Below are 15547 nucleotides of genomic sequence, written 5' to 3'. Positions count from 1 at the left end.
TGAGTCAACTTGGAAGAAAGTTGACTTGGAAGATAGGACCTTCCTATCACCAGGACATTTGGGCTTGCTAGGAGTCTCCTTATAGAGCAAGAAGGAAAGAAATAAGATTCCGAGCAAAGTGCAGCTGAAGATCAGAGTACACCAGAAAGTGCGTTGGGACCACAATAAGTCAAAGGCAAGCTGGATTCAGAAGGAAGGAGTACTGGAAATTTACCAAGAAAGATTTCAAATGCTCTCCTTTGAAATATATGAGGAGGTGGGTACCTGAATTTGCTTGACTGTAATAATCATGTCAATGTCTATATCAAAGAATCATGCTATAAATTTTAAATACATGCAATTTTAATTAAAAAATAAAAATGTGCAACAACAACAAAAACCCAGAAAGCACACAACTAGGAAACCATTTGATGATGCTGATAATGATATTAATAATATTTAATAATTAACACAATTGGTTTTGAATCTTGGCTACCTTGTTACATACAGATTTTGTTCTTTTAACACTTTCCTAGATTGCTTATCAGTACAGAGAAAGAAAAAAGGAAAAAGATATTCCGAGGATAACAACAATCAGAATAGTTATGGATAATATTTATGGAGCTCTAATCACATAACAGTTCATCCTGTAAGCAGTGTATAGATTAATCCTTTCAACTGGACTAGTGTGGTAGGTGCTATTATTATAAAATTGATTATGCAGATAAGGGAAATCAAAAACAGGAAGAAGGGAGGGAAGGAAGGAAGGGGTTGACCAACTGCTGATTTATGGTACTAATCGAGGAAACAAAATTCAGACTCGGGCTGTCTGAAATCCAAGGGTATGCTTTCAAGTAGTGAATCAAACTGTCTGAAACTGCCAGTACATTTGTCTTTTGTAGCTTACAATGACAGCACTCCCACATGGGCAGCCCAGTACCGTGCCTGTACCTTGGATAGATCACAGAGCCAAGCCCAGACCGCCCCTGCTGAGGCCCTCAGAGGCTTCTTGGTTCACCCTTCAGCTCCAGCTTTTGTGGCTCCTGATCTTGTGTCTTCCTGGATCCCCCCTTGACCCTTCAGCAGTACCTGTGCAGGTGCGAACGTGAGGGTCCAAGCTCACTGATGCCCAGAGTGTCTCCCTGTTATTCTAATCAAAGGTGTGAGAGCCTTAATTGACGATCACTTTATCCAGTAAGAAAGGGCCATCTCAGGTACATGTCAGCCTCCTCCTTCATGGTCTGGCAAAGCTTGTGAAAGGTTATGAAAAGCAAACTGTCCCTTACTTTTCTCTGTGGTGCTCACTCCCAAGATGCCTATGGTGCACATTTACATAATCCCCGATGGCCACAATTTCTGCTGCTCCCTGGCCCATTACCAAGACTTGGTTGGGGCCATGCCATGTGTACCATGAAGCCATTCTCTCCGAAGTCTTACCCACTCCAGGCACTGCCAGCCAGCAAGGGACAAGTAGTGCTGACCACCAGAGGACAAACAATTCCCCCTTCTAGGTGGAAGTACAACCTCATTCTCTCTCTTACTCCTTAGTTGCTTCCCCAGATCTCTGCGTCCCTTCGGGACCCATACAGCTATCATTATGAGTGGCCTGGGCTTTCAGAAAATAAGGGAAGATGGGTCACCCCATCCCCAGCTCCTGCTTTAAACTGCGCGTGCACCTAACGAAAGGAAATATGAATGGTCTGATTCATTTCTCAAAGTAAGACACAGTGTGGGGAGAACAGGGCAGAGAACAGAATACAGCTTCCACCCCCCACAGGACCCCCAAAAGGCCTTCTTTACTGGGTGTGTTTGAGTGGCATTCAGTTTCACTGCCATCCAAAGTGCCAATGCAAAACAGTGCTACAATCAGAGAGGGGGAGTTTTAGAAACTCTTCCCATATCTGAAGTCTTTCTTCCAGCACTCTCTTTCTGCATGTCTAAGATATCCATGCTGAACATTGCCCCTTCCGTTGTACTGACAAACTCAGGTGTCCCCATGATTGCATGCTGCAGAACAGAAGTCACAGGATGAGGTTTATAATATATATGTCAAACTATATAATAATGCATATCATACATCATATATATGAAATATATTACATGATGTGTCTAGATGTGTGTGTGTCTCTCTCTCCTCTCTCTCTCTCTCTCTCTCTCTCTCTCTCTCTCTCTCTCTCTCTCTCTCTCTCTCCCTCTCTAATGTTTTTTACTGTAACAGTTTGTCTGCCCCGGGGTACCTGGACAGAAGAGAAGTTTGGCATCAGACCCTCCTGTCTGCTTCTTCAGATTATATCAGAGTATTGTTCCTACCAGTTTGGAGAAAAAACGAAAAAGGAAAAAAGAAACACCTACATAGTTCTCATCTCTTTTCCCAAAGCAATAAAAAGGCAGATGACACCCTCAGGCCCAAGTGCAACTTGGGATCTTCCTGGCATCTCCTGTGGTGTGGAGGCATCGTGACCTTGCTGGGCTGGTGGCTCCTGGCATCCTCCCAGCCCTGGATGTGCTGCACAACCCTAAATAACCCCGCTTCTGCACCATCTGACACAGAGCGCATTTCCCTGATGAATTACCCATGCACAGATAATCAAATAAATCTTTGTCTTGCTACCTGCAGTCGGGATGCCCTGCAAAGTTTCACAGGTCATAGCACAGATCAAATTAAGGTCCAGAATCATGGGTGGGATGGACAGTTCAGGCCTGGCTCTCCAGGGCCACACCAACAAACACGACTGTTTCTTTGGGGGACATACTGATCATCAGTTCTACAACCCAGGTGAGCTCCAAAGCAGCATCAGAGCATCCAGTTTGGGGTGGGGGGAAGAGGAGAAATGAGGCAATAAACCAGCTTTTTTAAGAATCATGAAAGATTTTGCTTACCCCAAATCTAACTCCCTCAGATAAAGGCAAAACTGGGGGGCTACCCAGGGGTGGACCCACCTCTAAGATCACAGTGACTGCCTCTTCCCTCTTTCCTGACAGAGAATGCGATCACAAATCGAGAGCCAGATGGTTGCCTTTATATTTCTTTTTTCTTTCTTCTTCTTCTTTTTTTTTTTTTTACTGCAATACTAAAGCCACCATAAAAAAGCAAAGTTGAACAGACAGAGCTAATAATATAATCATTCAAAACACCTGCAAACAGTGCAGATGGGCAATTTCTGTCTGCAGAATCATCGGTGAAAGACCGCCTCCCCATATGGGCAGTTCCAGAAGCTCAGCTTTGCCCAGCTCTGTCCCTTACCTTAAGAAAACCTGCACAGAGCATATGCATGCTTTTTATAGTCGAGCTGAAGAATTGGTAGCTGATTATTTATGTCCTTCTGGTATGTCTTAGAGTCAGGCAACCTGCAAAGGATTTGTCCACCCAGGCTTCCCAGGTGCCGAGAGACCCACAGGGAGGGCGAGAACTAAGGCTGCAGCCACAATTGCGATTCTGGGCACAAACAATGGCTATTGTCTCAGAATGGCTCCATCACCCTCTTCATCACCTACCCGCTTCCTTGAAATAAACAACCCTCAAAAGCCAACAGCCCTGCTTTCTATTTCTCACTGAAAGCACACAATGTGAATTTGTAGGGAAGGGAAAAAATGTACTATGCAAAGACTTTTTTATCGTATGTCTCTGGTTTACTCGCTCCCCTCTTTCCAGCTTCCCACAATGGAACTCAGTTCCAAGGAAGAGAGGGAGGGCTTGGCGTCTGTGGTGGAAAGCCAGTCACACCTCAGCCACAAGGTCAGTTCTGAGAAATCAGCAACTTCCCACGTCCACCCATATTACAGAAGGGAAACTGAGGACCAGAGAGGAAAAAATAGTCTTCCCAAGGAGCCAGAGGTCGGATTGGTCTCCCACAGGGAAGCTCGGGGCTCTCCCACTTTCCTCCCTCCTTCCACTGGTTGGTTTCATGCGTCACGGAGTCAGGTTCCCTGTGGGTGAGCACAGATGGATGGGTGGGTGGAAGAGAACTAAAGGTGAAGTTTGCCTGCCAACCAGAGAGAAGCAGCCACAGGATTTATCTTCCTTCAGGCTAGCTGGGCAGTGCAGCCATTCACACAGGGCGAAGTGGCTCCTCTGGGTCAGGCACATTTGGGAGGATGGAATAGGCCAGATTGGGTCTCAGTTCTCAGAGAGCTCCGTCCACTGGGAGGAACATGTTTGAATATGAGACAGAAGCAGTGCCCGTGGAAAAGGAGGCAGAATTCAAACTGAAGTCTCAAAGAAGGTTTTCTGGAGGAGGTGACAGGAGGTTTTCCTCCCTTACGTGTATGTAAACCAATTCCTTTCTCATCTTTGCCACCCAAGATGGTAATACCATTCTGCTCTCCTATGGACTATTTCCACGGGCTTCCTATCTCCCCCTTTGCATTAGTCAGGATTCTCTAGAGGAACAGAACCACAGAATGGGGACACACACACACACACACACACACTCAATTATAGAGGTGGATTTATTAGATTGTTTTACATGATCAGAAGCTGGATTGTCCCACAATGGCTGTCTGCAACCAGGAGAGTCAGAGGAACAAGTAGATGCTCAGTTTAAGAAGTTGGAGTCTCAGAAGAAGAAAGACCAAAGAACAGATAAAGAAAATGTGGTAAATCTACACAACTGAGTTTTACTTAATCACAAAGAGGAATAAAATGATGGTATTTGCTGGTACAGGGATGGAACTGGAGGATATCATGCTAAGTGAAATAAGCCAGATGCAGAAAGTCAATGTTCTAATGTTTTGTGTGCAGAAACTAGTCAAAACTAAGAAGAGTGTGTGTGTGTGTGGTGGGGAGGAATCTCATGAAAATAGAAAGGACATTAGTAGAGCGGGAGGAATGTTGGAATGAAGTCGACCAAACCATCCTATGTGCATTTATAAATACACCACAGTGAACTTCACCTTTATGTATATCCAAAAGCACAAATTTTAAAAAATATATAAGTAAATAGAAGAAAGACCTGTAGAGGAAAGGGAACAAGGGAAGGGAGGACAGGAGGGACAGAGGAAGTACTGAGGACAGAATTGGAGAAAATTTTATTCATGTTTGGATAATTGTGTCAAAATGAAGATCAATATTATGTATACTATCATGCATGAATACAAAAAAAGGGTTTATAGCCAGGCACAGTGGCACGTGCCTGTAATCCCAGCAGCTCGGGAGGCTGAGGCAGGAGGATTGCAAGTTCAAAGCCAGCCTCAGCAAAAGTCAAGTGCTAAGCAACTCTGTGAGACCCTGTCTCTAAATAAAATACAAAATAGGGTTGGGGATGTGGCTCAGTGGTCTAGTGCCCCTGAGTTTAATCTCTGGTACCCCCTCATAAAAGAAGGCTGTGTAGAGAGCAAGCGAGCAATGATGCAGCCCCAGTTGGAAACTGAAGAACTGGTAACTCCCTGGAGAATCACTAATCAGAGTCATTTCTGAGAGAATGAAGGAGCTCGGACCCAGTATCCTCAGGTGACTGCAGCAACAACTAAAACACTTGCCCAAGAAGAATTTAGTTTACATCTGCCTCAGTTTCCTCCTTTTCCCACCTTTTTTTCCATGTAGGCCCCCAGCCTATTACATTGTGCCACCCACATTCAGGGCAGATCTCCTCCTTCCGTTTGCTGTCCCACATGCCAATCATCTCAGCAACACCCTCATCAGCACAGCCAGATCTAAGAGTCCAATCAAGTCAACAATCCCGATTAACTATCACACATGCCATTCCTGTTCCCCTAGTCCTCTTTTCACACTGCAAGAAGAACGATCAATTTAAAACATAACTTGAGCATCCATTATTTACAATTTACCAATTACTTCTCATGGCTTTTATCATAATTACTGAAATCATTATAGGGAATTATTTAGGATGCTTTGGGAGGCAAATGATAGAAAAAAGGGATCTCTCCATGTTAAGAATGACTTAAACAACAAGAGCATTTATGATCTTACATAAAAGTCCAGAAAAAAGAAATGTCTATATTTGGTTCCATAACACAATCAAGAAAGTAACTTCCTTTTAACTTTCCTGGCATCCTCCAGTTGACTTTTCCCTTTACTCTGCTCCTCCAGGATCACTTTGCACACAGCAGTGCTTAGAGTCAGAAGAAGGAAAGTACCTTGTTATTTTATCCTCCTTTAAAACCTAGAAAACATAACAGGGAGCCTCTCTGCCCCCCGCCTCCTCTTTCCTATTGGACTCAACTCATATCCCTTTGACCAGCATTATGTCACCTGCCTGTCCAAAAAATCAGTCACAGCAAGGAGAATGACTTGCCATGGCTAGACTAGGGAAGATTCACCTCCTTAGGGGTTGAAGTGGGATCAAATTCACCTTAAATCTCGAGGTCACTTCAAGCTGTACAACACTGAGGTTTCATTAGCAAGAAAGAAGGAGCATCAGGGGGATGTGACTCTTCAGTGGTTAACCAACAATGTCTGTGGTATGTGCTCTAGGACCTTCCAGGAACTGGCCAGCTCTCCTTCAGTTCCAGTGTGCTCTACTCCCTACCTCCCTCGCTGTGGTCAACCAGCCACCCCCACACATGGGTGCAGATCAGCTCATGGAGTTGGGAATGTCACTTCATCTGTGGAATCAGCAAGACCAAGGCTCTCCCTCATTTCATGATTGGTAAAACTTACAGAACCATTGCAGCCATTTTGCTTTGCTAATTGTATATACATGCATGCATGTGTTGGTGTGTTTGGAAATTCAACCACTGGTTCATTTTCCTTATCTTTTATCGGACTAGTTTTAAATATATGATTATTGGGATATAGTTTATATATTATGAAATGCGATGTTAAGTGTATAATGTGATGTTTTCATAAATGTATATACCCACATAACTCACATCCTCATAAATATTTAGAATATTTCTATCACTCTAGAAAAATTCCCTTTCAGTCAATGCCCCCCCAACCTTCTCCCCAGGAAACGGCTGCTGTGATTTCTTTCATCAGAGATGAGTTTTGCCTTTTCTAAAACATAATTTAAATGGAATCATATAAAATGCATTATTTTGTGCCTGGCTTCTTTCACTCAAAGTAGCTTTCATTGAAATTTATCCAAGCTACTAGTGAATCAGAAGCTTGTTCTTTTTTATTACCAGATAATTTGTCATTGTATGAATGTATACAATTTGCTTAACCATTCCCCCTTTGATGGATATTTAGGTTGCTTACAGTTTGGGGCCATCATAAGTCCTTCTGATATAATATCAATGTACGACTCTCTGGGTTAATATCCCAGAGTAGAATGCTTAGTATTTTGATATGCACATGGTTAACTTTTTAAAGAACTGCCAGAATTTTCTAAAGCGCTTTGTCATTCTACATTCCACCAGCAATATAAGAGAGATCAGCTATTCCACATTCTGGCCAACATTTGGTGTTCTAAGAATTTTAATTTTAGCCATTCTACTGGGTAAGAAATAGTATTCCACTGTTGTATTGATTTGCATTTTAGCAGTGATTACTAATATCAAACTCTTTTTCATGTGATTATTGGCAACTATTCCTTTCTATGTGAAGTGTCTTTTCAAGTCTATTTCCTATTTTTAAAAACAAGTTTGCCTTCTTATTTAATAGTAAGTTTAATGATATGAATATGTTAACAGTATTACATTCAACTTAATAATATTAATGATAATATCAATAAGAGTTTTACATATTCTGCATTCAAGTCCTTTGAAATAATAAAGATTTTTCTCTAATGCTGAGTCAGTTTCAGAGGAAGATTTTTTTTTTTTTGGAAAATGTTCCCTTTCGTCTAAGTTTTCAAATGTAAAGTCATAAATTTTCAGAGTATTCTTTCATATTTACATCTCTGCAAAATCTGTAGTTTTATCTACCTTTTCAGTTTTAAAATGATTTGTCCCTGACCTCTTTTTTGCCTTACTCATTCTGGACAGAGGGTTATCTGTTTTTATAGTTTTTTAAAACAGAAATATAAGATTTGGTTTCTTTACTTTTTCTTTGTTTTCTGTTTTATTAGTCTTTTCTCTCACTTTTAAAATTTCTTCTTTCTATGCTCTTTGATTTACTCTTTTAAAAATCTTTCTCAGTTGGTGCTTAGCTCATATATTTTCAGGTTTCTTTCTCTAACACAAATATTTAATGATACATATCTTACTTTAGGAATTGTTTTAATGTGCAAACTTTTAATTTTTTCAACTCTAAATGTTTTCAGATTTTCAATATTACATCTGATGTACACATGAGGTATTTGAAATATGACTTTTTACTCTAAATATGTGGGAGAAAAATTAAAACTTATTTTTGCTATGGATTTTTAAATGGATTACCTTACACTCCAAGAATGTTGACTTTATGATATTAAAGACCAACATCTTTTGAGATATAGACTCAAATGTGGTCATTTTAATATTTCATGTATGTTGAAAATATGCTTTCTGTAATTGTTGGTTACAAGGTTCTCTGTCTACTGAACAAACTTACCAACTGTGTGTCTGTAATCTACATCCTTAATATTTTCATGAGTTCTTTGTTACTTTTGACAGTTGTATTAAACATATCAGTCTCCTCAAAACATCTTTTGCATATTTATTTTAGGTACATTGTAAAGTCCAGTTGACCTGCCATGAAACACGTTGGGAGCTTTTGGCCCATGGAAAGTTAAGTCTGAATACATCCCCTCTTGCTGGAGTTAGGGTAGTCTGGTGTCAGCTGGGTCACTAGAAGACAACTAGAAGACAACTTCTGTAGTCAATGATTGCAACAGTTTTTTGAATTTTACACACTGATTGCATTTAAATATACACTTAATTGCGTGATGATTTGATGCTTCTCTGGCTAGTTTAGCAAGCACGTGCTATATAACGTGTACTCATGTGCACAGGTAAAACATGAATAGATGAGGAAAAAATGAATGAAGTGGATCTTAAAGGCAGAGGAGGTGGCCATGGACAGAGAAGCTACTGGCTTTGATTATGACAAAGGCCTCGGTCACCTTTGCTTGTCTAGTGTCACTACCGCATCTAATGACAGCTCTCCACCTTTCCTTTGTAGGCCCTCTTCCCTATTCAGAGTCAGTGTAGATTGGGTAAAGCTGCCTTCATTTTGTCACTCTAAGAGTGGACACATACCCTTGTCCTGCACAATCAAACCACTGACCTGCTGGCTGTAACTGTTGAGGTTGGAAGGGCACCTGACCTGAGCAGGCCCAGGTAACCAAACACTGGGCAAATGTTGGGGATCCTGAGAAAGATGTTCTTTCCAGCAGGTTGACAGACTTGCAGCCTGTAATTCCAGACTTGTCAGAGGACACCAGAGATACTGCCTCAGAATGAAGAAGGAAATGGAACTGAGAGAGGAAGAGACACTGGGCCCTGGTGAACTTATTTTTTTGACTACCTGGTGACTACCTGAATGTATCCTCTGAACTTCCAAAAAAAAAAAAAAAAAAATTGACAGATAGATTTGCTTTTCTTTTACATGAGTGTGGGTGAAGTTTCTGAGCCCTGATGAATATCAGCAGTGGCTCCTTGGGACAGTCCTTAGAGGGTGCCACGGGGAAGTCCCCTTTTCTAAGGAATTAGAAAGGTTTGTTCTACTTACCTCCCAGTGGGAGACACAGTGTCTGGGCTTGGTTCCATGTAAACCTTTCCCCTTGTCCTAAGCACGGCCTCAGGCCCTTATTTGCCGATTACAGAGATGTGACCTAGACACATTGAATTTTCTTTCTCAATTCTACACAACTGTGTGGAGTCCCCAGTCTATTCCTGGCCCCACTCAAAATGCACAGGGTTGGGGAAGGGAACTAGAGCTGGATAAGAGATCCCTCTCCCTGGAGGCCCACAGCTGGTCCTGACAAGCACCGATGTGAAATGTTGGAATCAAACTATATATTAAATTCATTAAAAAACTACCTGATTAAGAGAACCCAAAGAAGACTTTTGGACAAAACTAGATCACCCTCTTACCACATGGAATATGTTCTAGGCATTCCCAATTTTCAGTCATGAACAGGGTCGTTTATTGTTAGCCCTCTGTGACTTTGTGTGCAGGGATTTATTTATTTATTTGTTGGTTGGTTGGTTTGTTTGTTTAAAATAATGTACTGGGGATTGTCAGGGTCACTTAACCACTGACCACATCCCCAGTCATTTTTTGTATTTTATTTTGAAACAGCGTCTTACTAAGTTGTTCAGGGCCTCAAGTTGCTGAGTCTGACTTCAAACTTGTAATCCTCCAGCTTCAGCCTCCTGAGTGCTGGGATTACAGGGGTGCTCCACAACAGTGTGCAGGTTTTCTCTGGCCCCAGGAGCATGGTGGGCTCCTATGTGATACAGGCCTAACAACAAAGGACAAATGCTAGTAGAAGATCAGCATCCTTGCCCCTCAGATGGGTAGCACTGAGCTGTATTACACAGTATGCAAGAGGTGCTTAGTGGACACGTGATATCCTGTACATCACTCTCAGCATCGGCTTCCTTCCCTTCTCCATCTCAGTTCCTCTTTCCTCCACTGCTACTTGCTGGGATCAGCTTACAAATAAACAACATTCACTTAAATCCTTGTCTCAAATTCCGATTTTAGATGATTGCATTGTCAAATATTATCCAATTTCTTTACTTCTGATTATCTGTTTTGTTTAAATCTATCTCTTGTTTATCCTCTATCATCTATTATCTAGCTAGCTAGCTATATATCTAGCTCTCTGTCTAGCTAGATAGCTATATGTCAAAAGACAAAATTACAACAAATTTGGTTTAAATATCTGAATTGGTTTTATCTGTGATTCCAGAATCAGGCAACACTCCATTTCATAAAATAGAATAAGTGTTCCAGTGAGCTGAGCAGAAGAGTTTTGTTTTATAGAGAAAGAGAGCTGAAGAAAGCAAAAACAAAGAACAAATTGTGGATTGGTCACTTCAAAGTTACTATTTTTATGAGTTGGGAAAAAACAGAACAATAGAAAAATAACTGATTGGTTAACATTAAATTAGTTTTTTTGGTACTGATTAAAGCAAAGGGAATGTCATTATTATGTAGACTGAAAATTTGGCTGTTATCTCTTTCCTAATTTCTCAGGTCACATAACAATTTAGTTTCAGTGTGATATTGTGGAATTTGAATATGAATGACTCCATTTCAACTTTTAGTCTGGTTCTTGGGGTCTAGTGCAGTTTAATCCAAAACAATGGGCTCCTATACTTTTTATTTAATCATTATTTATTTATTTATTTATTATTTTTTTGGCGGTACTGGGGATCAAACCCAGGGCCCTATGCCTGCAAGGCAGGCACTTTACCAACTGAGCTATCTTCCCAGCCCTATCATTATTTGTTTATTCATTAAAAAGCTTTCTTTCTTAGAGCAGTTTTGGTTCACAGCAAAATGGTACAGAAGGTACAGAGTTCTAATCTGCCACTTGTCCCTGAACATGCATTTCTTCTCCCGTTATCAACACCCTCCACCAGAGAGGCACCTTTGTTATGACTGATGGACCTGCATTGACATACCATAGTTTGCATTAGGGTTCGCTCTTGGTGTTACATGTTCTCTGGGTGGTCATCCATTTTTTTAAACATAGATCTCCTTATACTGAGGTCACTTCCCCCATGCCTCCTTAGAAAGAATGACTTATCTGTCAGTCAGCTTTTCATCACTATAAAAAATACCTGAGATAAGCAACTTATAAAGAAAAAAAGGTTTATTTTGGCTCATAGTTTTGAAGGTTCCAGTCCATGATCAGTTGGCCTAAAATGAGGCAACACATCATGGTGGGAGGGTGTGACAGAGCAAAGCCATGCTTCTCGCAGCCAAGAGGAAGAAGAAAGAAAAGGAGGAGACGGAGGAAGACAAGGAGACTGGAGCCCCACAATCCCTTTAAGGGCATACCCCCAATCACCTAAGGACCTTCCACTGGACTTCACCTCTTGAAGTTTCTATCACCTCCTAATAGAACCACCATGGGCACCAAACCTTTAATACACGAGTCTTTGGGGGACAGTCAAGAACCAACTATAGTAATTTATTCTCAAATTCATCTTCTTCTTTCTCCCCTTCTCTGTCCTTGGTTGGTTGTCAGTGGGAAAGCCAAAGTGTGCCCTAAGCACATGATCTTTTAACAGCCTTAGTAGTTTAGCCTCCTCCCCACTTTAATGTTCCAAAAATTTTCTTCTTTTACTTTTATATTATAAATATGATTTGTACAATATAGAAGATTGAACAAATACATGCATTTAAAGAAAAAATGATCAAAATCATCAATATCAAAATTAATAGTGAAAGGAAGAAAGTTTTCCCAAACTAAGATAAAAACAAGACAAGAAAATAAAAATAATAAGATCCTGTATGCTCATGCTTCTTCTACACAGCATTGTACTGGAAGTTCTACCCAGCACAATTAGGTACAAGAGGAAAAAAAAAGTTAATAAAAATTATTCAGCTTGGGAAGGAAGAAATACAAACACCTCTATGTGTAGATGATATTATCATGTCTACAGAAACTCTTCAGGAACTCACACACACACAAACACACACATTCACAAACCATTAGAAATCTAAGTACATTCAACAAGTTTTGGAGGTAGAGAATCAATAATGAAAACAGTTTTATTCCTTAGATTAGCAGCAAACAATTTAAAAATTAAGCTAAGAAAGCAATTCCATTTATAATAGCATTAAAATTGATCCCAAACAGTGCAAAACTTACAGAGTGAAAACTACAAGACATTACTGAAAAGGATTAAAGAGATCTAAATAAGTGGAAAGACATCTCATGTTCATGGATAAGAAGCTCATATTGTTAAGATGGCAATATGTTCCAAATTGATCTTCAGCTTCAATGCAATTCTTGTCAAAAACCAACTGCCTTTTTGCAGAAGTTTATGATCAAAAATGATCACAAAATTCATACACAAATGCAAAGGAACTGGAATAGACAAAACCATCTTGGAAAAGAGCAGAATTTGAAGACTTCCACTTCCCCACTTCCCCATGACTTACTACTGAGCTACAGCAATCAAGATAGTGTGTTAATGGCATAAGAAATAGAACTGAGAATTCAGAACAAAAATCCTTTCATTTGTTGTCAACTGACTTTTGACAAGGCCACAAGACCAGTGCATAGAGAAAGAATACACTTTCCAACAAATGATTTGGGGACAATTGGATATCTACCTATAGAAGAATAAAATCGACCTCTTCCTCACCCTATGCAAAAACAAAATAACTCAAAATGATTAATACAATTCAATGAAAAGGTAAAACTGTAAAATACTCGGAAGAAAATGCATAATTAAATCTTTGTAATCAATATTAGCAAATGGTATCTTGGATAGGGCACCAAAAGCACAAGGGAGCCGGTGAGGTGGCACACGCCTGCAATTCTAGTGACTCAGGAAGCTGAGGCAGGGGATCACAAATTTGAGGCCATGCTCAGCAACTTAGTGAGACCTGTCTCAAAATAAAAACTAAAAAGAACTGGGGATGTAGATCAGTAGTAAAATACCACCAGGTTCAATCTGTAGTGCAAAAAAAGGGAGGAGGGAGAAAAAGTAGACAAAGTGGACTTAAATTAAAAACTTCTGTGCTACAAGTGATCCCACCAAGAAAAAAAAAATCGGAAATCAAATATTTCATCTGGGACTTTTATATAGAGAGTATATATAAAGAATTCATAACAGATAATAATAAAAAGATGAATAACTCAATTAAAATGGAACCTAGGATCTGAATAGTTCTCTAAAAAGGATATATAAATGATCAGGAAGTACATAAAAAGACAGTCAACATCATTAGTCATTAAGGAAATACAAACCAAAACCACAATAATATACCACTTTGCATACTATGATGGCTGTTCGGAAGAGACAGGTTATAGAAGATGTTGATAAAAATGTTAAGAAATTGAATCCTTCATACATTTATAGTGAGAATGCAAAATGGTGCAGCCATTGGGCAGTTCAGTTGTTTCTCAGAAAATGAAACAGAATGGACATAGGACCCTGCAATTTCATCCCTAGGTACAGACCTAAGAAATGGAAATATGTGTCCACACAAAAATATGTACGCAAATGTTTATAGCAGCATTATTCATAATAATCACAAAGTGGAACCAATCCAAATGCTCATCAAATGATGAATGGATAAATAAAATGTAATATATCCAAACAATGAATTATTATAATCCAGCAACTAAAAACAGAATGAAGTACTAACACATGGTATGACATGCAGGGACCTTGGGAACATGATGCTAAATGAAAGGAGCCTGTTACAAGAGGCCACATATTGTATAATAACATTCATAAGACATGTCTAGAATAAGCCAACAATTTAAAGGTATATGGTATGTGAATTACTTCTCAGTACAATTGTTAAAATATCTCCAACTTCCCCAAATAATCACTGTCAACATATTTAGTAAAACAACTTTCAAAAAGCAAATATATAATCCCAGTGGCTTGGGAGGCTGAGGCAGCAGGATTGTCAGTTCAAAGCCAGCCTTAGCAAAAGCCAGCTGCTAAGCATCTTAGTGAGATCCTGTCTCTAAATAAAATACAAAATAGGGCTGGAGATGTGGCTTAGTGGTCCAGTGCCCCTGGGTTCAATCCCCAGTACCAAAAACAAAAAACAAATAAACAAAGAAACCAAACATATACAGACACACAAAAGAATCCTACTGTCCATTAGCAGTACTGTGTCAATGAATATTCTTTTTTAATGTTATTTTTTAAAGCTTCACATTAGTTTTGTATGTATGTTGTATAATCTGTCTAAACAATCTTGACCAACCATTATGTTGCTTCTAAATAATTGTTATTATAAACAATACTGTGCTGAATATCTTTTGGCTGGCTGTGTCAATAGGTATCCATATCTTGAGAACCCAAAGTACAAAGCCCTTTATGACCCTAAAGGATGGGTCAGGTCATTTTCTTGCCAGTAGTTCTATGCATAATGCCCAATTTCTCACACCCTCATTATCTCAGATTTAGTCTGTTTGAAAAAAGTTTTGTCAATTTTATTTGGATGATTCTTTCTGATTAGGAATGATTATTTTCACATCTCCAATTGAGTCTGCATAATGCCAACGAACCAAAAGAAAAATAAAGAAAAAGTGGATATATGATACAAAGTAGCCTGTTGGACACTATTTTGTAGTTTGTGTTTTGTATGACCTACCTAATAAAGTATTTAGGTGCTGGTCAGAATGTCCTAAGAGAAGAACCCTGCTTATCCGTTCCACCCTGAGCCAGTTGGCACACAGGACCCAGCTGGTGTATAACAAGTATCATCAGTATGGATCGTCTGGTGATCAATGAGGGGTGGACGTTTAAGAAGTCTTTCTCACCAATTTGGCATCCTCAGGCCTCATATTACGTTTTAAAGATCTAAGGCTTGAACTGGGGATGTAGCTCATTGGTAGAGCACTTTCCCAATATGCACAAGGCCTTGGGTTTCATGCTCAGCACCACAAATGAAATAAAATAAAGATCTAAGGATGGAGATGCATAAAATATTCTGCAATATGGTTTTGCCTTACAGACTCTTGAGTTTCTAAAGAGTGGGAGCCATGAATATTCATTGACTTATTGTCTACCCAATCAAATAAATAGC

Source organism: Sciurus vulgaris (assembly GCF_902686455.1).
Source record: "Sciurus vulgaris genome assembly, chromosome: 17".
Taxonomy (NCBI): Eukaryota; Metazoa; Chordata; class Mammalia; order Rodentia; family Sciuridae; genus Sciurus; species Sciurus vulgaris.
Note: the sequence above shows the minus strand (reverse complement) of the source record.